The 24,746-nt window shown below is 42.9% G+C and overlaps 1 protein-coding gene across 4 annotated transcripts in view; it reads left to right on the plus strand.

The window, feature by feature from the left end:
- The window catches only part of PPARGC1A (PPARG coactivator 1 alpha), a 640,279-nt gene that overhangs the window by 301,357 nt on the left and 314,176 nt on the right, over positions 1-24,746 (plus strand). Inside the window, exons 1-2 of one of the 4 annotated variants that reach the window (XM_025438406.3) lie at positions 19,114-19,142; positions 19,660-19,770. The exons of the other annotated variants lie outside the window; for them this stretch is intronic. The gene's annotated coding sequence lies outside the window, so the exon portion shown is untranslated. Of the gene's footprint in view, positions 1-19,113; positions 19,143-19,659; positions 19,771-24,746 lie in introns of those variants that run through there. 4 annotated transcript variants of the gene reach the window in all.

Below are 24,746 nucleotides of genomic sequence, written 5' to 3' on the forward strand. Positions count from 1 at the left end.
CTTCAGTCATTTATCTTTTGTTGACTGATTATAGTTATAATGGTAGGGTGGTGATGGAATTAGTAGTCAGTTCTTAATGCTTTTAGAGCAACCAGTGGATTATGTCTTGGGTGCTAGATATAACCTTGGTGCTCAGATTAAAACCACTGTCAACATTTCCTCAGCCTCCAAGTTTTCCTTTGCTCATTCAATAGACATTTTTCCACCGAGCCCTGTGTGCCTAGCCCTGTGTTAGATACTAATGCTAGATATGGCCCCTGGGTGCAGCTAAGGGAGGTAGATGTGTCAATAAAAAAATGCAGTAAAGTGGAAGAGGTGCCATTACAGAGGTGGTGAGAGGCTAGAGGCAAGGAGGTGGTCACAGGAAACATTTCCTGCAGGAAACAGGTGAGAAAATCTCAGCTGGTTTTGCTGGGCAATGAGAGCATTTGGCTGGGGGAAGAGTGTTCTAGGCCAAGTGAACCAAGTGCAGACCACCTGGCTCAGCAAGCGTGGCCTGAGCATATGAACCAGACGGGTGCTTGAGATATGAGCCTGGAGATAAGAGTGGGTAGGAGGTTGGACCAACTCTCATTGGTAAAGAGTGGCTACTGGTGAGTCGCGAGTAGGTTGTGCCATGAGTTAATTTTCATTTATGGAAGCATCAGATGTTAGAACTGGAGATAGATTTAGGATAAAGGTTATCTATTTTACAGATGAGGAAATTCAGGCCTGGAGACATGAAGTAAGTTGGGGGCGATGGTACATAATAGGAAGATTGGGGAATCTCTAGGTTGTGGTCAGAATTAGGTCTGGCCATCTTATTATTTTGTGTGTCATCAAATAAGTCAATCTCTCTGAGCCTCAGTTTCTTCCATCTTTAAAATGGTGATTGTGATTTCCGCCGCCTTTACTGGTGAGTAGGCAAGTATTGTTATGGGGCTCAGATGAGACAATGCGTGTAAAGGACTTTGAGAGCATGATATACTTGAGGAATGTAAATGTTATCTGTTAAAACCTTGGTCTTTGGCCTCAGGTTGCCTGGGATTGAACTTTGATTCCTCTGATTCTGAGTTATACATGGAGATAATAAGAGTACCTACTTCATGGGTTGTAGTAAGAATTAAGTGGTAATGTACAGAAAACACAGTCCCCCACACATTGTAAGCTCTTAATAAATGCTACCCGTTATTAATGTATTATTTTTGTTAGTATTAGCCTATTATTCTTTCCAGTAAACCCTGCTGCTTTTCTTTGACCCTCTCTAAGATAGCTTTAAAGCCACAGAGATCTTAGACTTGATCAGATGTATTTTTCTAGACATTACGATAATGGGCCATTTGGTGGGTGATGTAGACTTTGGCTGTTGAGTTCTAATGCCATGGAATGTTGGGCACCATCTATAGATCTCTATCAAGCAGTCTGTGGGAGCCTTTGGCTCTAAAAAGAGGCTCTCTACGGTTACCCTCATCACCTACGTGCTTCTGAGTCTCAGTGGTTGTACGAAGAATTACAATCTGGAAGATTAAATCTTCCACCTGCCCCTCGTTACTGTTCCTTTTGATGGAATCTTGTCATGTATATCTACATGGTTAGATATACATGACAAGATGTAAATATCTTGTATCTAATATCTAAATGATTAGAACATCCAGTAAGTTCATTTTAACCTTGGTACAAAACACAGGGATCCTTAAAATACGGAGTCACATTTAATATTGTTGCCATACTTACATGATACATTCCTGTCACTTGGTACCCTATGACTCCTTGAAGTATTTTGTTCTTCCTGGTGAAGCATTCTGGTTGCCCACCTTTTTAGAGGGTGAGGAGTGTTTGGTTACTTCTATCATTTTCTGGGTGAGGTTTCATTGGTTGTTAGGGAAGATGCTAATTCATTTTACACCAAATTTTAGATTTTTTTTCTCACATTTATGGGTAAGGAGTAGAGTCCTATTTGGGGCATGGAGAAATCACCTAGGCTCTCACCTGGGCACACAAAAGAGTTGTAAGAGAGGATGGGGAAGAGAATTATTTTTGTTTTTCTAATTGCTATACATCTAACAACGAAACTAAATAAAAATGTGAAAATCAATGTAGAATCCATCTACAACCCTATATTCATGCATATATTGGCTTTGGTTTTATTCATTCCCTTCCAATCATTGTACACAATACACACATTAATACAGTGTGATCAGCTTGAATGTTGATTATGGTTTTGGGAGCTGGGATTTGTTCTTTCTGTTACTGACTTGTAACTTCTCAGGATCCGTGATTTACTCATGGAACATAATAATAATAATAATAATAATAATAATAATAATAATTTAGTATTTAGTAATTATGGGCACTGTTCGAATACATGTATCAATTCATTTAATTTTCACAACACCCTTGTTGAGATATGTCCTCATTATCTTCTCCATTATAAAGAAGCAAAAGTGAATCACAGTGAAGCTAAGTAATTGGCCCAGAATTGTTGAGTTGTAAAGGTAGAATTTGGACTGGATTCTCAAGCACTACACCAGACTGCCAGGTGACAGGGGATCTGAGTGTGCTTCACAGGAAAGGCTCTCCTGTAGATCTACAGCTCTGCTGTAGATCTGGACTTTCTGTCACCTGCCCCCTTTTCTACAGATATGTATGGAGGATGCTAAGGTAGCTCATTCCAGTGAAATGCAGACACACAATAACTTGTGTGAAAGGAAGTCAGGAACAATGTGCAGAACTTGTGTTTGGCCTAAACATTATTTACAGAGCTATTATTATGGGCATGGAAGGTAACTTAGAAACTAATCTTTGTATAACTCTATTTCTGGGGACACATTTAGTCCAGTATGGCTCCTTATTGTTCCTTTATGGGTGGATTTTTATATATTTTCTTCTTTCCTTCCTTTCCCCCTCCTTCCTTCCTTTTCCTTCCTTCCTCCCTCTGTCCCTTCCTTCCTTCCTTCCTTCCTTCCTTCCTTCCTTCCTTCCTTCCTTCCTTCCTCCTTCCTTCCTTCCTTCCTGGCATCCTTATGGATATACTGATATATTAGCCACATTTGTATAACTCCTTCCACACACATCAATTTTTACATGGCTCAGTTAGCATCCTTGATCATGGAAATTTTCTCTCGGAAGAAATGGAAAGTTGTCATAGAGCTTAAGTTTTTATTCAGTTGAATCTTTATCTGTATTTGCTATGTAGTATTATGTATATACCCACATGCATGTGCACATGTGTGTATAAACACATAATATATATTTGATATCGTATCTCCTATGATTCTTGATTGTACTGAAATTCTAATAGCCAAGGGATGACCCACCCCTATCTCCATCCTTTTCCCCATTAGATAAAAATGTTTCTAAACGAAGAGTTCAATGTCATAGAACATCTTCAAATACAGAATAAAACTGGTGCTTTGGTTTATGATATAAGAAAGGCTCCTAAAAAAAAAAAAAAGGCTCCTGATCCCCCCCATCCCCACCTGTTTTTGTCAACTGAATTTTCTAAGCACAGGGTGCATTTGTAACTTTTCAAACACTCTGGCCATGACAGCTAATGGTGGATGGTGCCATGGTTAGGAAGTTTCTCAAGGCTAATCATTTTTCAAAAGGAGAAAAATAAAAACAAAAAAACCCAGTAGATTGATAAAAAGGGCACAATGTTCTTGATGAGGCAGGCAAAATCTCAAGGCATGGCTCATCCCCTCTTTTAATTATCCAGTTCATTTAGTCAGCTGTGATCCAGGACTTTGGGAGGTCACCTGCAGTGCGAAAGGAAGGCATGGAAGCCATTGACCCATGGTCTGGTTCAAGGGTGGAAAATGGCCACCCAGGCTGACTCGTCCTTTTACAAATGGAACCTGGAGAGAAGGGCTCTGGGTGTGATGTGTGGTGGCAAGAAGTCCTCCTGATGCCCTGAGCTTTCCTGAACCTCATCAGAAAAACATAATTATATCTGAGAAATCGGCTGGTCAGCTAGCATTTGTGATGGCTCATTCACTTGAGCAGAGAGAGCTCCAGAATTGAAAGTTACAGGTAATGTAACTGGAACGCTGCCCTCGGGAAGCCATAATTAACATCGGCACTGTTGTCAGCACACCCCTCCCCTTTACCTCACCTCTGCTGATTATGTGATATACACAGGGCGACGTTCTGGGGATCCCTACCATCATCATCATTAGGCATTATCTTCGGGCAGGAGAAAGGACCAGAAAATCTCATCTAGTTCTTGTCTCATGATCTCTGAGACTCACTTGTCCTAGGATGACTAAGGAAAATATCCGTTTCATCCTGCTACCAGACTTCTACTCAATGCTCTTGAAGTCACGCATCCCAGTTAAGCCACTCACCGTCTTGTAGCTCATTTGAGGTATGTCTTCTCCAAGGAACCAGAGAAATGATTTTGTCCCTCGTGTAACTTTAGGCTGCAAAGGACGTTACTGATTAGTTGACCTAGAAGACCTTTTTGGTCAATTTACCCATGTAAAAAATGATTGTGTCTGTGTTGTGGTGAGAAGCCAGGCCTGGGCAATGATTTAAATGACTATGTCTACACTCACAGAAGTGGGAGAAGTTAGTCACTGTCAGATGATGCACTGCTGGCATCTGTACCCGGTTGTCGGGCCAGCCAGATCTGGATCGGAGTCTGTTTCTGTCCCTGACAATGGACAGGCACTCTCCGTGGGCCCCTCACCTAACCTTTGTGACCATCCTTTTCCTTTTCCTTATCTGTAAAGGGGGGATAGTGACTCATTGTGAAGGTTCAAGAGCAGCCTTCATTTCATAGCCAGCCAAGGGTGGAAGACAATGACACCTCTGAGCTCATCCTCCTCCTGGTTTGGTTTCAGTCTCATAGAGGCAAGAGGAGGTATTCACGGATTTTTTCAAGGAGTCCTGTGGGCCCCCTTGGGAGAGGTGAGTGAGGCAGGCAGATATATGAGCCACAGCCCCTCAGCTCAAGGAACCAAGGGGCTGGTTGCCCTACTGAAGACATATGCCACATTTAGTAAATTTGGGGAACGCACACATATACTCTTTTTCTTCTTATATGAACCTCTAATATTCTATACAACTTTTCAGCAACTTTGCAGATTTGATGCCATTATTTGGAAATTGCTGGTCTTTCCTGTAGAGATAATGACAAAGAAAGGGGATTAGGGAGTAGGGAAGCAGAAAGGAGGGGGGGCCGGAGGGGAGTCTTCCACGGAAGCAGAAGAGGCTGCCAAAAGAGGAGGTGGCCAGCCAGGTATCCTGGAAACTAATAGCAGATGCCTTAGGGGGTATGTGGGGGCTTCTCTGGAAGACTCCAAGGCCAGGAATCCGCAGCTCTGTATCATGTAGTCAGTAAGGGGAGAATATTTGCCTGAAGACCACCATGGGGAAGGGGATGGGGAAGGAGCCTCTCTTCATGTTTGCTATCTGTGACAAAAACGAATTTATAGTCATTTTGTTGGCGCTCTAGTGGAGGGAGGACCTGGCAAGTTTCTCGAGAGCCCAGAATGATAATGTTAAGTGGGAGTTAATTATGTGATCCCCATCATGATTAATTTAAGATGTGTAAAATACCATTGTAGGACTCTATGTAGCAGGGGATCATTATTCTGCATGCACTTTGCGTTGGTCGTAAAACATATTTTGAGCTCTTTTCACAGTGTTGCCCTAACTTCAGGCTGTCTAATCCAATATTTTCTATGAAGCCTTGGTTTCCTAGCTGTGAATTTTAGGAGTTTTCTGGACTCTCATCCCATGTTTTCTTTCATTCAAAGAGGGAGTGGAAGGTATTTACTCTAAGAAAATTGCAAGACCCAGGGAGGTTTTCTGAAATTCTTGTGCTCTCCTGTGTTTACCATAAATCTGAGACAGTGATACGATCAGCAAGCTTATTTATGTCTGAATACAAAACACAGATACAATTTAAACAGAGCAGTCCCCCTTGCTAGCATCTCCCATCATGGGTTGAATATGATTCTTACAACTGCAGTGGACGGTCTGTTCCACTGTCAGCTATTGATTAGTAACTTAGTTTGCAGTAAATTGTTCTCTGTGCTAACATTTGCATCTCCTTCCTCCACAACAACAAAAAAAATGCCTCTCTACCTTCAGAACCCTCTCCAATGTCATTCAAAGACTGTGTCTGGCCAGCAAGCGAGGGCCCCCTCCCCTCTGGCTTTCTAGAGAAAAGTCACTCCCGGGGAAGACAGGTAGCTCAGGGTTTCAGAGCTGCTCTGCAACGGCACTCAGATTGTAGGTCATGCCATCGACTGTCAACGTAAGGTGTGTCCGTTGGCATCGATAGCGTGACTCTTCAGGAAGTGATAACTTTAAAAATGTATGATGAGTACCACTGAATTAAGACAGATGGGCTGATTTGTGTTATTCCTAAAATAACTGGCAAGTAGGTGTTTATCTCATTTTACAACAGGACAGAATTGCTTTTGGAGTGATTCATTTGTGATCCCAGCTAAGCTGTACTATTAATTTACTTTACTTCTGACTGGTGTGTGTTTGCCTCAGTATTTATTGTGTTTTGCATCAGTATTGTCGAACCGTGGTGCTGGTGAGATGCCTCTGCATTTGCATTTAGATGCTGGGGTTATGGGTCAGCCCTGGAAGGTGGTGCACCCAGCTGCAGCGTGGCTGTTGGAGGTGTATTCACAGCCCTCCCTTGGGTTCCGTGTGTGGAACCTTGATTATTGTAACCCCGCAGCAGGTTCTGCTGCGTCCAATCTCTCCCTGTCCCTGTCACCCATGCTGGACACTGGTGCTGAGTGATATGTTTAACATGCAAATTTGATTCCATCACAGCTCTTTTTTTTTTTTTTTTTAAACAAACCCAGATTCCTACAGGGATCAGGCTTACCAAAGGCATGGACCCAAGTAGGTGTTTTGGGGCCTATGGTGACTAAGCGAGCACATTCCATCCAAAAAGAGCAAAGCTATTCCAGCTACTGGGAAAGTCAGCCCAGCTTCTTAAGGAAAGTCAGAAATGGGTTTATGCAGAATGTCTTGGTTCTGAAAACCTCGCATGGGCCAGACAGATTGCATCTGTGCACAGTTTTGACTTTGAATCCCTGACTTATATAGTCACTTGCTGGTCCCCCACTGGACCTCGAGATGATGTCCAAAGTCTTCGGCATGGGATATGCAACTCTTAATAATCAGGCTTTGTTTCTATGCTCATCTTCTGCATTGCACTCCGTTCCCACTAGTCTCTATGCCATTCACAGTGAACCAACTATCGTAAAACCTTCCATAATGTGATGAGTCGGTTCCAGAAAAGTCTACTGTGTAGGATGAGGGGGCAGGGCCACTGGCTCTGAAGTGGTTGAAATGGCCGGGGAGAACGTATGCAGCTAGGCACCCGGGCTTCAGAGATCCTGCTGCAAGATCCAAATGCATCCCAGTCCCATCTGTAGTTTGGTAGCACATGGTGGCAAAGGTCTACTCTGGCTTGGTTATCCACAGGAACCATTCTGGTCGGCTGGAACTCTCAGGGTAGCAACAGTCATTCCAGGAATCTCTAGCTAGTTGTCATCTGTTTTGTTGGCGCACTCAGGAGCGGTTGAAATGAGAGAATAGTTGGTATGTGGGACCCGTGTTAACCTCCTTTTGTGTGTGAGAACACCGCGTGCGTGTGTACAGATGCATGCACAGGTTATACCAGGAGACACACATGCACACACACACACACAGCAAGAATCGTAGCTGTCGCCCTCTGAGAACTGGAGCCAATTCTTAATTATGTCCAAATTCACGTTATTGCATAGGCACATTATCCTGGGTTTTTTCTGTGCCTGTAGTTGCTGAAATGCTAACTCGAGGCTGCGTTTAGCTTCTGGGCCTTTGTAAGGACTCTTGTCTCTGGTGGCATCACCCTGGTTAACTCTTCTTAATCCTTAGGATACAATTTCTATTTAACCACCTCCTTGAAGAGAAGCGGTTAAACCACCTCTTTGCACCCCTCGAAGGAACCAGGTACTTCTTCAGAATCCTTGGTGCATCTGAACAACTAATCACATCTCTGTAATTGGTTCATTCCACCTTGGGTCCCAGGTGAGGCCTCAGTTGCTCAGGCACAAGGACCATATCCTTGATGCCTATTTCTTTTCCCAGTACCTTGTGGCAACTGGCGAGTGTTCATTAAATGACTGGAGGAATGGAAATAAAATGTAGCCGAATGGCTGCAGAAAAGTTTGCCAAGTAGGAACGAAGCCTTTTTTTTTTTTTTTTGAAAAACAAACTATATATTCATAATATATTAATACGGTATATAATAGATAATGAACGCTAATAAAATATAAATAATATACATTAATATATTCACATATACCCATAATGTGTACTGGCCCCTACAGAGGCACTGAGAAGTTAGCATACCTTCTTCTCCACCCCCTCCACTGGCAACATTATTCTCCATTTTAGTTTTGCTTTCAACTTCCTGGCCCAGAATGAAGGTCTCTATGAGTGAGGCCTTTCTTGCTGCTTCCTGGCTTGGCCTGAAGTCAGATGCAGCAGAAAGGAACCTCACAAATCGGTCTGCTCTTGCCAGGTCGCTGGCCAAATTGAGAAGTCCTGATATGCTCGTTGAAGTTCTAAGCACACTGTCACCCAACCCAAACCCCTCTGCCTCTCTCTTCCCCTGCTTCCCATCGGCAGCGCGAAGGTGCTCCAGCTCGGCTTGTACCCCTTCAACTTTTCCACTCCCTTTGAGTCAGCATCAGTGACGTCCTCTTCCCAGAGACTTTGAGTCTTGAGTCTTGCTAAAATGAGGTTCTCAGGAACAAAGGGAACTCAAGTTCAGGGTTAAGATGCTAAAATCAGATTGTTCTCCTCTGGCAGTAAATTGGTATGCCACTCTCACCACTGCCGCAGATAAAATTAACCATGCGTTGAAATCATTGCAATAGGCAGTGTCATCAAAGCTTATTTGTAATGAAAATATGATGTTTCAAACCTAAACTCAGGAGTATAATGAATGTAGGACCATATGTTCCCCTCCCACATAGGGCTGCAGAGAGGAGATGCTATTTAAAATATATAGCTGTGGATGGGGCTTGTGGTTTTCTCTGCATTGCTCACCCCTGGTCACCGGTGGGTTGTCCAGGAAGAGTCAGGGGGCAGATCACAGGTGGCCAGGCCCGGCGGGGATGGCTCCTGGGTCTGAGATGGTGCCAGCAGGTGTCTTGGTCCTTAGTGACCTTTCTCCGGTTGCTAGCAGTTGTGTTTAGGCAACTATGATAATAGGAAGGAGAAGCAGGGGAGGACCCCAGGGGAACTCTCGGGAGTGTGACCCCCAAGACCTATGATGAGACTCAGGGTTCTTGAGGGCAGAGTTGGTTGGTTTTCCAACTCATTTGCAACTCAGGCACAGAGGAAGCAAGCATCGTTTCAATAGCTGGAAACCTGTGTTCTCTCATTAGCTTTTTCATGGCCAGAGCTGGCTCTCTGAAAGGGCTGACTACTGTCACGCAACGGTGAGCTTTGGCCACCTCGGTGCTTGGGCTTCCGATGCAGCTGTACTGGGGGTCCCCTGTGTAAAACCCCGAATCCTCACAGTTACCCCGACCGGCACTATTACTAGCTCTGTTTTTCAGTTGGGGAAACTGTGGACCAGAGATATTAGCTTGCTGGAATGATGACCAGCAAGCTGTGTTATTTCATACTTGTTGCTGCAGGAGAGAGAGTCAAGCAGAGGAGTCCGATGACCCGGTTTGAATCCTCACTTTGCCATTGACTAGCTATAAGATCTTGAGCAAATTACTCATTCTTGGTCTTGATTTTCTCATCTTTAAAAATAAGAACCGTGCTTCTCTCAGAAGTCTTCATGGGGATTAAATGAGAGATGGCACGTAATAGGCCGGAATCAGCACATAGTAAGTGCTCACTCAATCTTGGTTATGAGCATCGTGCTGTTGCCGCTGCCAGGGTCTTTGGAGTGACTCTCTGCTGTCTCTGAACCATCCCTCCCCACATCCCTGCTGGCAAGCCTGGCTGGGGTGGGACCAGATGGTGGTGTTAAATGTCTACTTTAAAAGAATTTTTTTTTTTTTTTTGCAAAGATTAAAGGAGACAATATATGTAGTGTTCCCGGTACATAGCAGGCATTCCATACTGGTGAGATTTTTATTCCTCTCCTACCCAGAGCTGCCTTCCTCTGGTACCAGCAGGCTCTCAGGCTCCTGACGGTCCATCCCAGGTGTTCCTATAACCTAAGAAGGGGACTGGCGGTTAAGACTCCAGAACTATGTTTCTGACGGAGGAACTCCGAGCCCCCTTTGCAAGCCTAAGAAGATGGTTTGGCATGTGTTTCACGGAGAGCGAAGAGCGGGCAAGGTCTGGGGGAAGTTTCAGGGCCAAGGCTTACACAGGAGGAGACATGCATGTCTCTTCAGCCCATCCCAGATAAAAATGGATGAAAGCATCCATTTCTTCTTTTTGTCCTCTCTCTGTTAAAATATGTACTGTATTATCCAAATTAAAATCCTCCAACCAGTTGCTATTTGGATTTCTTTCTTTCTTTCATTTCATTTCTCTTTTTTCCATCTGAGTATACTATACCACTGTAAGGTTGGCCAGGTCCACAGCTTTCATCAGGCTTGTTAAAATAATGAGGTGCAAATGGATTGGCGACCCTCTCGGGCAGCTCCCTAGAGAGAAGCCCTTCTATCTCTCCCCCCTTCACATTCTACAACTGAAAACTTGGTACATTCCTGCCTTCAAAGCCAGGATTTTCAGGTCTAGGGAAACAGTTGATTTGGGGGAAACCTCTGAGTGCTTCTTTCCCAGGCCAAGTGGTGGCACTGAGACTCAGAGGGGGTCCTATTTCAGCCCTGCCTCTTGGCTCTTAGAAGGAGAGGCTTTGTCATCCAGCGGTGGGGGCAGTGTTTGGAGGTGGGAGGAGGAATATGTCTACAGCTCATCTTCTTGGTGTTCATCAAATGTCTTTTAAAAAGGTTTCCTGACAAAAGAGCCTCCCTCACACCGTCAGGGAAAGCAGGCTTGGCATTCCATTTTATGTTGAGACAATGCAAAACAAAATCCCTCCCCAATGACTGCCTGATAAAGGAATAAATTGACTGTACAAGGTGATGCGTTTGATAGGTCATTCTCGCCGATGTACTAGAAACACCTTCTATTAAGAACAAAATGAGGACAAATTTGTTATGCACCTTTTGTTATTTTTAGATTGCATTGACATTTTTTTTTCCAGGTTGGAGCCTATTATCCTGAACTTCCTAATAAACAGGAGTGACTTAGAAAACCTTTCATTGTGTTGACCTTTACTTAATTTTCTATGCAAGTGAAAAGAAATCTATTACGGAGGGCCAATCAAACACTCTAAATATCTTGTGTGTATATGTTATACTTATAAATAGATACGAGTAGGGGCTTTTGGGTATATTTTTATCAGCTTGCGTAAGGGTAAAGGGCTTATTTTAAAAAGAAAATATATATATATATATATATATATATATATATATATATATGTCTCTATATTTATCTGTTTCTGAGAATGGGGTAAAATTGTTCATTTAGGGCCATTGTGGTTCTAGAGATCACATGGCTGCTAAAATGTTAAAACCGGGTAGTGTTCTAAAAATAATAATATTCCTCTGTGGCTTGCCTTTGGTGAAAGCTCTGCGCAGGGCAATTAGACAAACATGATATTGTGGTGCCGATTTCCTCTTTAGCAGAAGGCAGTGGCCGGCAGCAAAGCTAAAAGTGTTCGCAGGGCCTGAGAAACACAGCGAGGAGAAACACACGGAGAGCGGCACCTTTTAACACTTGGAATTTTTTCTTTTAATTTTCTTCAAACGTTCCAACTGTAGGAGGGTGGGTGATGCAGCTGTTCTTTGTAGCTTCTCTTCTGGCAGGCCGACAAGAAAATCAGAGAGCTGCTGGAAGTCCCTGACTTGGCCCATAAATAGCGGCAAAGTGCTCGGTTTTGAAATGCCTGCGTAGCTCATTGACCGCGCGCCGTGGCGGGGATGCTAATGGTTTATGTGGCCTGCAGGTGACAGGAAGATTTCTGCAGGCAGGGCTTTGTTGTAAATCCAGTCTGCCGCGCCGTCTCCTACCATCAGAGGTGGTTTCCAAGCGATCACAGGCTTTTTGACTTATGGCGAGGGGCGCAGGCATGAATGATGGGTCGGCCTAACACAGCTGTTGCTCCCGCCGTGTGGAATTCCAGAGGACGTGTAAAAAGAGATGGTGCTTTGGAGGAGCGGGAATCAGAAACGAGGCCCAGCTTGGGTAGCAGAGCAGGGACTTTAGTGATGACTCTGTAAGACTTGCTTAGAACTTGCAGGCGATTGTTCCAGAACGGCGGTGGATGTGGGGATAGGGCCCTCCGACATATATCCACCTTCTTCATTATTCTTACTACTTTTCGTTAATAGCAATTATGTCCCGTTCCTGCAAGGGACTTCAGTTGCACAATGCCGTCGTATCTGTCATCTCCCTCTATCCTCATACCAAGTGGCGGATATTTATAGAGGGGGGTGGCGATCTTTCCCGGGGAGCCACTGGGCTCCTTTTGAAGTGTGCCAGGCGCTGTTGAAAGTTAATTAAACAGACGCCTTCTCTGCCCACTAGGCACTTGTGGGCAAGAGAGATGAGAAAACAGCTAATGCTAAACGGGCACTAGCTCTCCTCCAAAAGGCCCTTTAGAAATAAGGGAAATAGGATAGGAGTGAAGGTGGGGTTTTTTTTGTTGTTGTTGTTTTTGTTTGTTTGGTTTGGGCTTTTGGTTTGGGCGCACTTGCTCCTGGAGGATGACACCGTGGGAGGATGTGAGGATGCCCTTGGGCCTGTCCTGGCCGGCACCTGGCGGGGATTCCCTCCTTCGGTGCTCCCAGCGTCTGGTCCGTGGTCTGACCACGAGCTCTGTTTCACCCGAGGGGAAAGTGCAGCCTAGAATGAGCCCGAGGCCAGGCAGCTGGTAAAGGCATTGACGGAGCTCGAACTCGGGCCTCTTGGTCTTCGTGGAAAAGTGTGTGGCTCTCTAGTTATGGGGATCTCGTTACTTTATGGTTCTGAAAGCCTTCCAGGAATTTCCCTCTTCACTATGGACTTTTGACCAACTGCATTGTGTGGCCGTCCACTTGGTTCTCTAAACCAAGACCCGTAGGGAACCCAGTGGGGAAGGCAGCGTGGTCCCCAGGGTGGGCTCCCGGAGGGCCACCCAGAGCGCTGTTGAAGGATGGGACCATCTTTCAACCTAAGTAGAGTAGGGCTGGGCCTGGGGGGGTGGGGGGGGAGGTGGGATTAGGAGTCTGATGACTTTGAGACTCCAGTGAGGTCGCACAGAATCCTGTCCACGCTTTAGTTTCATCCCTGTAAAATGGGGGCCTCCATACAGATCATGCTTGTTTTCTCGTGTTCCTTGGGCCTGGCGGCTCGTTCTCCCCTCCCGGCCTTCCGCCAAGAGTGTCCTTCCCAGATCTTGGCGTTGGCCGGTGGTCTCTTCATCGTGTTCACAAATCAGCTTCCAGAAGAGTCCTCCTTGGCCACGTGACTGAAGTGTCGGCCCTCTACCCTCGAGCTTCTATTGCATTATTTTTATTACATATTTTTATTATGCTTATTACATTCTTGGTGTGCTTATTGCTTTTAGAAGTGATCTTCCTACTTGCTTATTTGATCATCTGTGACCGCTAATGCACTAGAGTGTCAGCTCCTGAAAGCAGGGACAGGGCTAACTAGACGATTCCAGTGTCTAGGACTATGCCTGGGGGAGAGGGGGCGCTCAATAAATCACCGAAAGAATGAATGAGAAAAATGAGTCAATGAGTGGTCTAGTTGAAGCGTTGTTCAAGATAGAGTAAATGAAAATCACACATAGAGATTGTTGTAAATATCAAGCACAAATGCAATGAAAACAAGGGCGGTAGATCTGCTCAGGATATTTAGACGCAGCCACGGCCTCTCCCAAAAACTTGCTTAGGTGGCTGTGTAAGGACGTTTCTCCCATCTGCTTGTCCTTGTCCCAATACCTGGGATGCAAGATAATAGCTAACTTAAAGAGCCTCTTCCCCCCACTCTCCTTATCAGAATGCTGGAACCGAGTAAGTAAATTTCTTGGATGTGTTCTTGATTGGAATTGAATAAAAATCAATGTAAAGTGAAACCCAAATCCTTCCTTTAGATCTTCCTTCAGACTAAGTTTCAGGTCTCTGATCTTATCAGGGAGGACAATCAAAGGGAGGATGTGTTGGGTCAGTCTTTGGATAAAAGGGAACTCAAGAATAGCCATTAATGATTTTTCTACTACTTGGTCAGCATTAAAACGCCACCTCATTGGTATATGAAAACGATCGCATTTCTGGTAGCCACGCAGGGTTCTCATCTTACTGGGACCTGGGGAGAGAATCTCTTAGGCACACTGCCATTTTGCATCCCGTTTTAACTGGAATCATGTGAATCCTGGTTGGTAATGTTCAGAAGCAGAAAACCCTCTGCCTATGGGCTACGCTTTCAATAAAGATTGAAACCAAGACGTTTGTCTCTCCACATCACACGTGCAGAATGATGTATGCCAAGATGCTCAATTTTTTTTTTTGCAAGCCACAGGATTTTCCTAAACATGTGCAACTGCCTTTGCTACTACCCTTACCAGAAAAATGTTTATTTAAATATTGCACCATCCCCACAAGCACTTTTATTATTTACCGATTTAAAAAAATGACATCATTACTTTTCTTCTGAATTTTTTAAAGCGACAATTGTGCAATTAAATTACTGAATTCATTTATATTTAATTGTGCTTTTGGTTTAATGTGCTATTGGACGACATTTCTTTCTGAGGCTGTTAGTTTTCCACGCAACACGGAGAATCTAAGGCTATATCAAGGAAATATATTACATGGGCAAGACAAAGTCTCATTAGTGTTATTTATAGCATGCTGAAACCTCATTAGGCGAAGGTATGCTGGATTCAAAAATGCATTACCGGGAACGCTTTATTTTTTGTACTGGAGAAATTGCTTTTATTGTGTTTCTTTGTCACAAGCATAGTGGCTACTGGACATTTTGGTTTCTTAAAGTATGAAATAAATTAAGTTAGAAGAAAAGAGTAATTAATCCACTCGCAAGTATAGCCTCATCATATTAGCAGAATGGCCTCCACATGGTGCTAAGGAATTTCTATTTACCCACACACCTTACCCTCGACCAACCATTAATTTATAACTTGTTTCACCTCAGGTAAAAAGCAATATTTTTCAGGGCAGTAGTTTGCATCTTAAACAGTAATAATGTGCTTTTAGCGCATTTCAAATCAGGGATGAGTGAAACCTGAGGTGCAAAGTCACAAATTGCCCAATTTAGGAAGTTCTATTTGTTCTAATGTGAGCCATATATTCCGCCCTGCATAAATACTGTCCAGGAGGCGTGCCGGAGGACTGTGATTTGAGGCAAATGGGAACAAAAGGATGAGTCCCTCAGTTGTCAGCCTTAGGAATGGAACTCATTTGGAGTGTGTGGTTGCCTGATGAGAGGGAGCAAGGAGACGCCAGATATTGCAGTTAAAATTCTGCTTCTTCCCTAAGACCTCACTTTGCTGCAGCGGGAGTCATTCAGACCTGGCCACTAATTTCCAGGCTCTGTCATCAGCCCGACTGCGGTTGTTTATCGTCATCTGTCTTTGGGTGGAAGGCTATGTCATAAGGAATAATTTCCACTGAGAGATGAAAAAAACTAACCATTGTTTGATATAAGTTCATTAAATATTTACTTAGCAGGAGAGGTCGGTGGTCTCAGGGTTTGTTTGTTCACTCAGCTGTGTCATTAAGAATCTAGTTTCTTCCCATCTCTCTTCTCTATCCTTCTCAGCCTTTTCTCTTCATTGCTTATTGCCACATGGTTTTAAGATAGCTGCCACAGCTCCAAGTATCACCTCCTCACACTAAGTGTTGCAAGCAGAAAGGGAAAGATAGGTGAAAAGTCCTGTAATTTTGTTTGTTTCTGTAGAAAAGTAGCTCCTCCCAGAAACTCTGCAGCGTTCTTCTTAAGTTTCATCGGCTAGAGCTTGTCCATCTGACCTTCTCTTCCCCCAGATAAATTACTAAAGAGCAATACAATTATCAGGATTGAACTAGGGCATGGAGAGGGATTCCTGGTACCTAAGATCAAGGGTTTTCTCTGCAAGGAGAAAGTGGAGTTATGGCTATTAGGTAATGAATAACCAATATTTGCTGTCTGACACAATGCAATTCATAAGATTTTTCAGCACAGTAAATATTTTTCCTAGTCCACATTCATGATCATGCTCTCTGAGCCTAGAGAAAAGATTTTCTCCATCTATTCCTTCTCTTTCCTTTTACTCATCCATCCACCAACCCATCCATCCATCCATCCATCCACCCACTCATCATTCATCCATCCACCCACCTATCCACCTACCAAATATTTAAAGAATAGCTGCCATTTACCAGGGATGTATTAATTGCTTTGTGGGTACAGAGATAAACCAGACAGGGATTCTATTCTAAAAACAACCTTGATATATTTTAGAAATAAGATATATTTTGGAAATTACATGCTCAAGTAATTGTAATTCAAGATAGAAAGTATGAATTAAACTGGAAGTTCAGAGCTAGAAGAATCAGGGAAGCTTTTTGGAATAAGATGAGATTTGAACATTTTATATCTAACATTCATATTAAACACAATAGCCCTTTCTGCAGCTTTGTCATTGGCAAAAAAAAATTTCCATGATCCTCTTAGGAGTTATTTTTGACAGATTTTTTTCTTGCTCCAGCATCCTGTGACTGCCAGGAGCACATCGAGGGGTGGAGTGGTCTCTGGTTAGGAAAGGAGTCTTGATAGGGCAAGAGATGGGTCTTGACGTTCTTTTACCTCACTTGATAATGAGTACATTTGAATTTGTGGATGAATTGGGTGGCTGGTTTTGATGAGATTGCTATTGGAATTATGTCACCAGTGACTCCAAGTAATGCATCCAGGGCAAGATCACTACAGCAAAAACCAGGAGAAGAAATAGAAATCATTAGCCACATTAACAGTGATGAATGATCATGGCATTGATGTGGTCTCTCTCTCTCTCTCTCTCTCTCTCTCTTTCTCTCTTATTTTTCCTTTTGGAAGCAGACAGCCCCATACCTGGCTTCATTTCCAAGACATAATGACATAAATAACTCCTAGGTGTATCTCTACAAATGGCCTTCCTGCCAACTTAGACTTGAAGTCAGAAACCATTTAGAGCAGAGGTTCAAACTTGAGGCTTGTAGGTCAAATCCAGCCTGCAGTCATATTTTGTTGGGTCTACATGGTGTTTCAAAATCAAGAAATTTTAAGAAATAAAAATTCACATTTGGGGCCCCTCTTTAACAAATGGAAAGATATAGAAACTATGTCCACATGCCACCCAGCAAGAATTGCCCAACTGCTTTGGATGGGTTGTGCCCTCTTCAGTTTGCCACAATACCTACCACTCCCTGTTGCCTCAGACGTTTTCCCTGGTGGAGAATGGACACTTTGAAATTTGGCATCCCTGACTTAAAGGTTTCAGCTCAGGATTAGGCAACACAGAACAGATACACTCTACTCACTTAGAAATCATTCTACTTTTTTAGAAAATTATTTTTCAAAGTCCTCGGAGAAAGCTTACCACTATCTTCTAAAGGTTTTATTGTTTTGTTTGTTTTGTCTAAAGTCATGAATAACTTCATATTTGAATTGCTAATAGCCCTCTTTATAATGTGTTGACATTTCAGTTAGTTTTAAATGGAGTAAAACTATTTGGGCAGAGTTAATCTAGCTAAGTGTAAATTAATATGTTTCTTTAGAGCTATACTGTATATGTATATGAACTCTCTCCACTGGGAGACATTTTGGAAGGCAATTAACTCTTTCAAAAACTGTCATTAAACTATCCCAAGTGGCTTGAAAGAGTTAACCCCCCTCCCAAGTATGCAATTAACTTCATTGGGGCACAGCAAATTACAATCTCGGAAAATTTGGTTGAGTTATTGTGGTTGTTACTATTGCTTTAAATAGTAGTAATAATGGATTTATGTAGTACCTTGACACCACAGAGCTAAAAACAATTACATTTAAATATCAATTTAATTTAATGTGAAACCATGTTTTGTCTAATCATTGTAGCTAATTGCCACCCTTTAGAAGCAGTTTCTACAACATTTTTATTAATGGTCTGATAGCAAGTTAGCTGCTTGGAAGTTTCTTGCATGAAGTATCATGCAATGTGAATTTATGTGTGTCAAACCTATCTTTTTAAATGTATTTACTAGCTGAGCTGATGTGTACATAATGTATGACCCACTGAAGATTAGAAATGCCAGTGGAATGAACATGTCTTTGATTCAAATATGTCTGGTGAATGTTCATAAAGATAAGACGAAGGCCTCAAATAATGAAGTCAATACACAAAACAATTGAAAAAGAAAGTTGGCCCTCTTACTGCTCTTGTCAAGTAGGAATCCCTATTAACAATCAATAGACGTTCAATAAATACCCAGAGATCAAGCAGTATTATAATAAATAATGTTTGCAGTAATCTCCCTGGGGCCGTCCAAGATGTGTGATGTCAGAGTAACACTAAAGAAAGATTAAAATATCTTAAATGCTTTCTCCCTTAGGCCCTAAAACAAGAAAAGTTCAAATATTCAGTGGGAAATTACAAAAAAAAAAAAGTAAACTTTTTCTATACAATGACCAGACAGAGTGCTTGGGCTTGAAAGTTGGGAGGCCTAGTTTTTAGACCTGACTCTTCCACTTTTTAACTGTGGGAACTTAAGCAAGTTATTAGACATTTATGAGCCTTTTTCAATTTCCCTCTTTTAATGAACAGAGATATGACACATATCTCCTAGGGTAATTGAGAAGTTTAAGTAAGACGGTTTCTGTATAGAGCTTGTATAGTGCTGGGCACACTGGAGATGTTCTGTGTGCTTCTTAGGTGTTAGTTCCCTTTACACAAAGAATAGCTTTTTTGCGCCTTGTGTGTAAGGGATTTTCCAGAAACAGCCAATATTATTGTACCAAGTTTATGAAAATGATCTGCTTATTGCTGTGTTTCTTGCCTTGTCTGAGAATGCCTAGTGGCTGCCAACACCTGGACCTTCTTTTCTGCTGATTTTCCTGATGATTTGCTCATTCTTATTGCTGAGCTGGGGAAGGAGTTGGTAAGTTCGAGGCTGAGATTTAAGGTACCATAGCACTAAAGTAGGGGACTTAGACAGGTCTTTGTTTAGTATGTTTAGTCCCGGCAACAGAAGAGCATCCACTTGATGCCACATTCAGGCCAAGCTCTTCCTAAAGGCCACAGGGTTGAGGTATTTGTACGTGAAGCAGGACATACAAGCTCTTAGGTTAACATCTGTTTTTTGTTTTTGTTTTTATCACTGTTGGGCCATATGCAGTGTGGCTCATTGGTCTTCCCACCTGAGGCTAAGTCCTGTGGCTGAGGTGGGTAGGGTAGATCAGAAGGCTGGGTGAGGGCACTGGGCTTCATGCTTAGTGACTCTGGCTTGTGGTGGCAGAGAGTGGAGCTCCAGGCAAGCTGAGAAGTGGTGTGGAAAGGAATTTGTCTGGTTGCCACCTGTAAAGAAGGTGGAGAGCTCGGAGGCCACAATTGAAGACCCTTGCTGGGAGATGGTTGCTGGGAGTCCCTCCTCCTCTCACGCCTCACCTCCTCTCTAGGCTCCTGGGGCTTCATTTTTCTCCTCCTCCTCTGCGGGGATGCTGAACTCACCTGCAGCAGCTGGAGGGGAGGATCTCTGGCTCTGGGCCACCACTTCTAAGGAGGCAAAGGTAAGCCAGGGAATGGAGTTTCAACAACAGGGGTTCTATGCACCTTGTCTCCTCTTCCCTCCCCTCTTCTCCCGCATCCTTGAACTTGCTCCTCCCTCTCACCCCATGCCTCACATCTGTTGTGGAGGTCTAGGAAGGAGAAGAGCTGTGGACATCTCTACTTTTGAGTATATCTTCTCAAGGTCGATTGTGGGGATAATAACTGAACAGTGTATTTTAAATATAAAGTGCCATATAAATGCTAAATAGACTTGTAATTGATGGGCACTCTCCTGTTGCAGATACCATAAGGTGGGACGGGAATGAATAGATACAACGGCTTATTCCATAAATATCATAACAAAGTAACACATTCATTTGTTCAACAAATATTTATTGAGTGCTGGAGTGCTTCTTAGCAGCCAGGTATTATGGTAGGTGCTAGAGATACAGGGTGAGCAACCAGAGAAACGAGAAACCTCTTCTCCACCTCTGCCTGAGGAACTTATGTCCTGATGGGGAGACATAGGCAGTAAGCCAAGGAATAAATAATATATGTAGTCTTACAAAACGGTGCTAAATTCATGGAGGAAAAAATAAAGCCAAGACCCTGGGATAGAGAGTTGGGGAGAAGTGGAGTTTTAAGTGGGGTGAACTAGATGTTATAACTAATATTACCTAATAATAAATAGTATATTAATATTATCTAATAATAATGAGTTCTAGAGAAGTTTAGATTTTCAAAATTAAAATCTGTTCCAACATAGGGTAAAGAATGCATTTTCTGTTACATAGATAACCTTTCTAGAAATGGCATTTATGCGGGCCTGGGTGGCTCAGTCAGGGAAGTGTCTGCTTTAGGCTCAGGTTGTGATCCCAGGGTCCTGGGCTCCAGCCCCACATCACTGGGGCTTCTCTCACTCCCTCTGCCACTCCCCACCCTGCTTTTGTTCTCTCTCAAATAAATAAATAAATAAATAAATAAATAAATAAATAAATAAAGGCATTCATGATTGTGCCTGTGCCTGTGTGTGTGTGTGTGTGTGTGTGTGTGTGTGAGAGAGAGAGAGAGAGAGAGAGAGAGAGAGAGAGAGAGAGAGATTTTTATTTACAGTTCTAGAGTCAGGGTTTCCACTTTCACCCATTCTTCCAGGCTCCACTAATTCAATAATCCTTTTCTCAGATACTTTCTAGTTCTTTCAGTCTTCCTCTTGCTATCTTTTCCTCTCAGCGTATCCCTTCTGTTCCTTAAGTTAAGTGGCGTCTCCTGGCCAAAGTCACACTTGTATGTGCTCCTAGAAATCCAGATTCAAACTCATAGGACTCATGGAGGAGCCCCAGGCTTCACTGTGCACACAGCTGTGATATAGTGGTCAAGAACCCAGACCCTAGAATCAACCCAGAGATCTTGGGCAAGGTATTTGATCAATCTGGGGCTCAGTTTCCTAACCTGCAGAGTGAAGATGTGATGTGAATTCAATGAGAGGACTTAAGGAAAGTATACAGCATGTTGTCCAAACTATAATATGCTCAGGAGGTACTAGGTGCTCACCTCCTGAATTTTTTCTCATTTTCAGTTTTGGAAGATAGTTAGTATAGTATTTTATCATGACAATCATCTGGTTTAATGGTTTTCATATTGTCGTTATTTTTTTTATATCAATATAAAGGACCCTATATTTTCCAAATGAAATTCAGCATGGAACCTCAGTACATAAGGAAGACAAATGGGATTAGGTTTGTTGAAATGCAAACAAGAAGTCTGGATCCTGCCCACTCAGCCTGTGCCCCTTGAGCCCTCAGTGTTCTCTTCTCTCCCAATAACAGCCTGTAAGGCACTTCTGAGGAACACTAGGGTTTCTTGGGTCTTTTAGACCAAAAAAAGCAATTTGTCAGAGAGAGGCTAACTCTAATCTTCTCTCAAATGCTCTGCATCCTTAAATTCTCTTTGTAGGGATGCCTGGGTGGCTCAGCAGTTGAGCGTCTGCCTTCGGCTCAGGGCGTGATCCTAGAGTCCGGGACCAAGTCCTGCATTGGGCTCCTTGTGGGGAGCCTGCTTCTTATGTCTCTGCCTCTCTCTGTGTCTCTCATGAATAAATAAATAAAATCTTTACAAAATAATAAATTCTCTTTGTAAACAATGGTCAATCTTACCTCCTTGCTGGACAATCTTGGGGTGGGAATCTTGGGGAATCTTAGTTTGGGTTTGTCACCTACCTTCTCCATCTCTTCCTTCTAAGCTAATTCCATTGAGCTTTTCCTTTCCAAGGTCACCAGAGGCTGCCTAGTTGGCAAACTCAATTTTTCCTCCTGCTTTACCTTTATGCAGCATATGCAATTGGCCATCTCATGATGTCTGAAACTCCATCACTTTGGGGCTTCCATGGTCCTGCAGTAAGGGCTCAGGTCTCTCAAAAATGATAGCTTTGATTAGGTCATTCCCTTTCTCAGAAGCCCTCCATGGCTCCCTATTTCCTGTGGAATCAAGTACATACTTGGCAATCAATAATCAAGGCCTTTCATGACCTGTCTGATATAAAGCTTTTTTTTTTAGCCTTAAATTTTATGACTGCCCTGGATTATTGCCTGAACCTGCTGTAGACCTCCCATACTGTATTTTTAAAGTTGAGAAAGTTTGCTTATGGCTGGAGGGCAAAGAAAAATAAGGGTGGGATTAAGGAAGATATAAAAGGAGGGACCCTTCATCTGGACCTGGTAAGATGAGTAAGATTTAAAATGGCAGAGATGGCAGCAAGGTCTTGACATGTTGCCTGCAGTGCATGAAAAGTGAGTATGTGCCCTTGTCAACCCTACTAGATGGAAGTTATTTGAGATTAGGGACTGGCGTGTTATTCACCTTTGGAGCAACCACCCCCCTCCCTGCCCCCGCCCCCGTACCCAACTCACAACTCTGTTCATCATAATCCTCAGTAAACGAATGCTGAAAAGAAGGAATGACTAACAGAATTTGAAGTCTAGCGAACTTAAAAAATTTGCTCAAGTTAATATAGTCAATTACTGAATAGATTAAACCCCTTGAAAAATGAAAACTAATATAGAAATGTGTTTTTATTATCTAATTCCCTAATGTGTTTTTTGTTTTATAAATGATGCAATTATGTTATTACAGTGTATTTGTGTTCATTAATAATTTTGTCAGAAGAGAGCCAGTGTCCTGTTGGAATTATTTGTATACCTGGACTTTTTATCACAGCTTCTCCAAAGGAAGCTCTATCAGTTATTTATGTATTTATGTATGTTTTTATTTAGCCAAATAGTGCTGCATCACAAAGCACTCCAAAACTTAGTGGCTTGAAGTAACCACTATTTACTATTTGTCAGGAGTCGAAGGGTCATCTCTGCAGTTGTGCTGGTTTAAGCCAGGCTCTGATGATCTCACTCTTGTATCTGGGCCAGCTGGTGGGTCAACGAGGGGCTGGCAGGTTGGAGGATAACCTCACCTCTGCTTTAAGTGGTCTCACGCTGGCCCAGGCTTGTTCTCTAGGAAAAAGCAGAGGAAAAAGAGTGGGCAGGAGAGCCTAAGGCCACTAGGCTCAGATCACACACACAGTCACTTCCACCATATTTTACTGGCTAACGTGAGACAAGGCAGCCAAGAAGCAAGGGTTGGAAAGATAGATCCCACCTCTCAGTGGGAGTAACCACAGAATGACATGATGTAGCATGTGGATACAGGGTACATGGAGGGGCTGAGGATTGGGGGCACCTTATGTTGTAGTCAGTCTGCCCCTGAAGACCTACACGCATCATCAGTTTTTCTTAAGATTAATAAAGGGACGAGGGACGATGCACGTTACTCTAACTTGAAAGGCCAGGAGCTTGCGTTTGCCTCATTGATACTCAAGCTGCTACTTGAAGGTGCTCAGAGTATTACCATTCAATCTGCCCCTGCAGCTGATTTAATTCTTTAAAGGCTAATTCTATATTCCGTCCTTTTCATGCCCTCTTAGTCTCTTATCTTCTAACACAGGAAATGATAGATCAGTTGATTTGTTGCCTTTGTATCTATAATGAGTAGAGAAAATAAAAGACGTTGGGAAGTTCATGGGAAGCAGATATGTGGAGAAATGAAAAGAGATATTTTTGGTTTGCCTCTTTCTTTGTTTTTGAAAGACAAAATCTCAAAGAAAGTTGAGTGAAGTCTTGGGGGGATTTTTTTTTTTTTTTTTTGGTTCGGGAAGGATCTAACTAGTTGCGTGAAGGAATCTGTAGGGGGGAAGTGAATGGAAGTGCTGATCCGGAGTATTGGAAGGCATGAGAAAGAAGGGACTGATCAATAGCTATTTTTCAAGTGTGGGGCATAATTTGTGTCAGGCCGCTGAAATGAGTTAGTGCTTCATAGTTAATGGCTGTGAGCACATTCCTGTATCGCAGCACTCTCCAGAATGTTTGCCATCAACAATTCTAAAAGGCTAGGAGTGACTCACAGCCAATGTGAGTAACGCACCGGAGCTTCGTGAGCTGGGGCCTCTCCTTATCTGAAAACCTTTATTGCGTATCTGTACTTACATCTCCGGTTTGGCTGCCCCTCTAACCCTCCAGGGCTCTTGCCATCTTGTTTGAGTTGATCTTCCTTTATTTGGGGCTCCCATAGTTTCCCCACTCAGCTCTGTCTTAGGTCCTAAGAAAATACTGTTCTTTTGCTATTCAAAGTGTCACCTGGGAAGTTCATGAGGTTGAGACCCCACTCCAGACCAACCAGTCTTCATTTGAATGGGAACCTCAGTGCGTTTGTGTGCTGGCAAAAATTTAAGAACATTGATATTCACCCCTCCTATTTCTGTTCCCTCACTATTAACCTCCCTAGGGCCCCTTTTTTCCCTCTTACCTTACATTAGAAAAGACTCCTCAACCTTTCATTAACATCTATATGAATGATTCCAAAGTGTCGTGAGCCACACTAGCAGAGATTGATATAAAGTCCCATTAAAAGATTTTTTTTTCAAGGTTCCGTATTTGCCTTGGTAATTGGAAAC

The sequence above is a fragment of the Canis lupus genome, chromosome 3 (assembly GCF_003254725.2).
Source record: "Canis lupus dingo isolate Sandy chromosome 3, ASM325472v2, whole genome shotgun sequence".
In the NCBI taxonomy this organism is placed as follows: domain Eukaryota; kingdom Metazoa; phylum Chordata; class Mammalia; order Carnivora; family Canidae; genus Canis; species Canis lupus.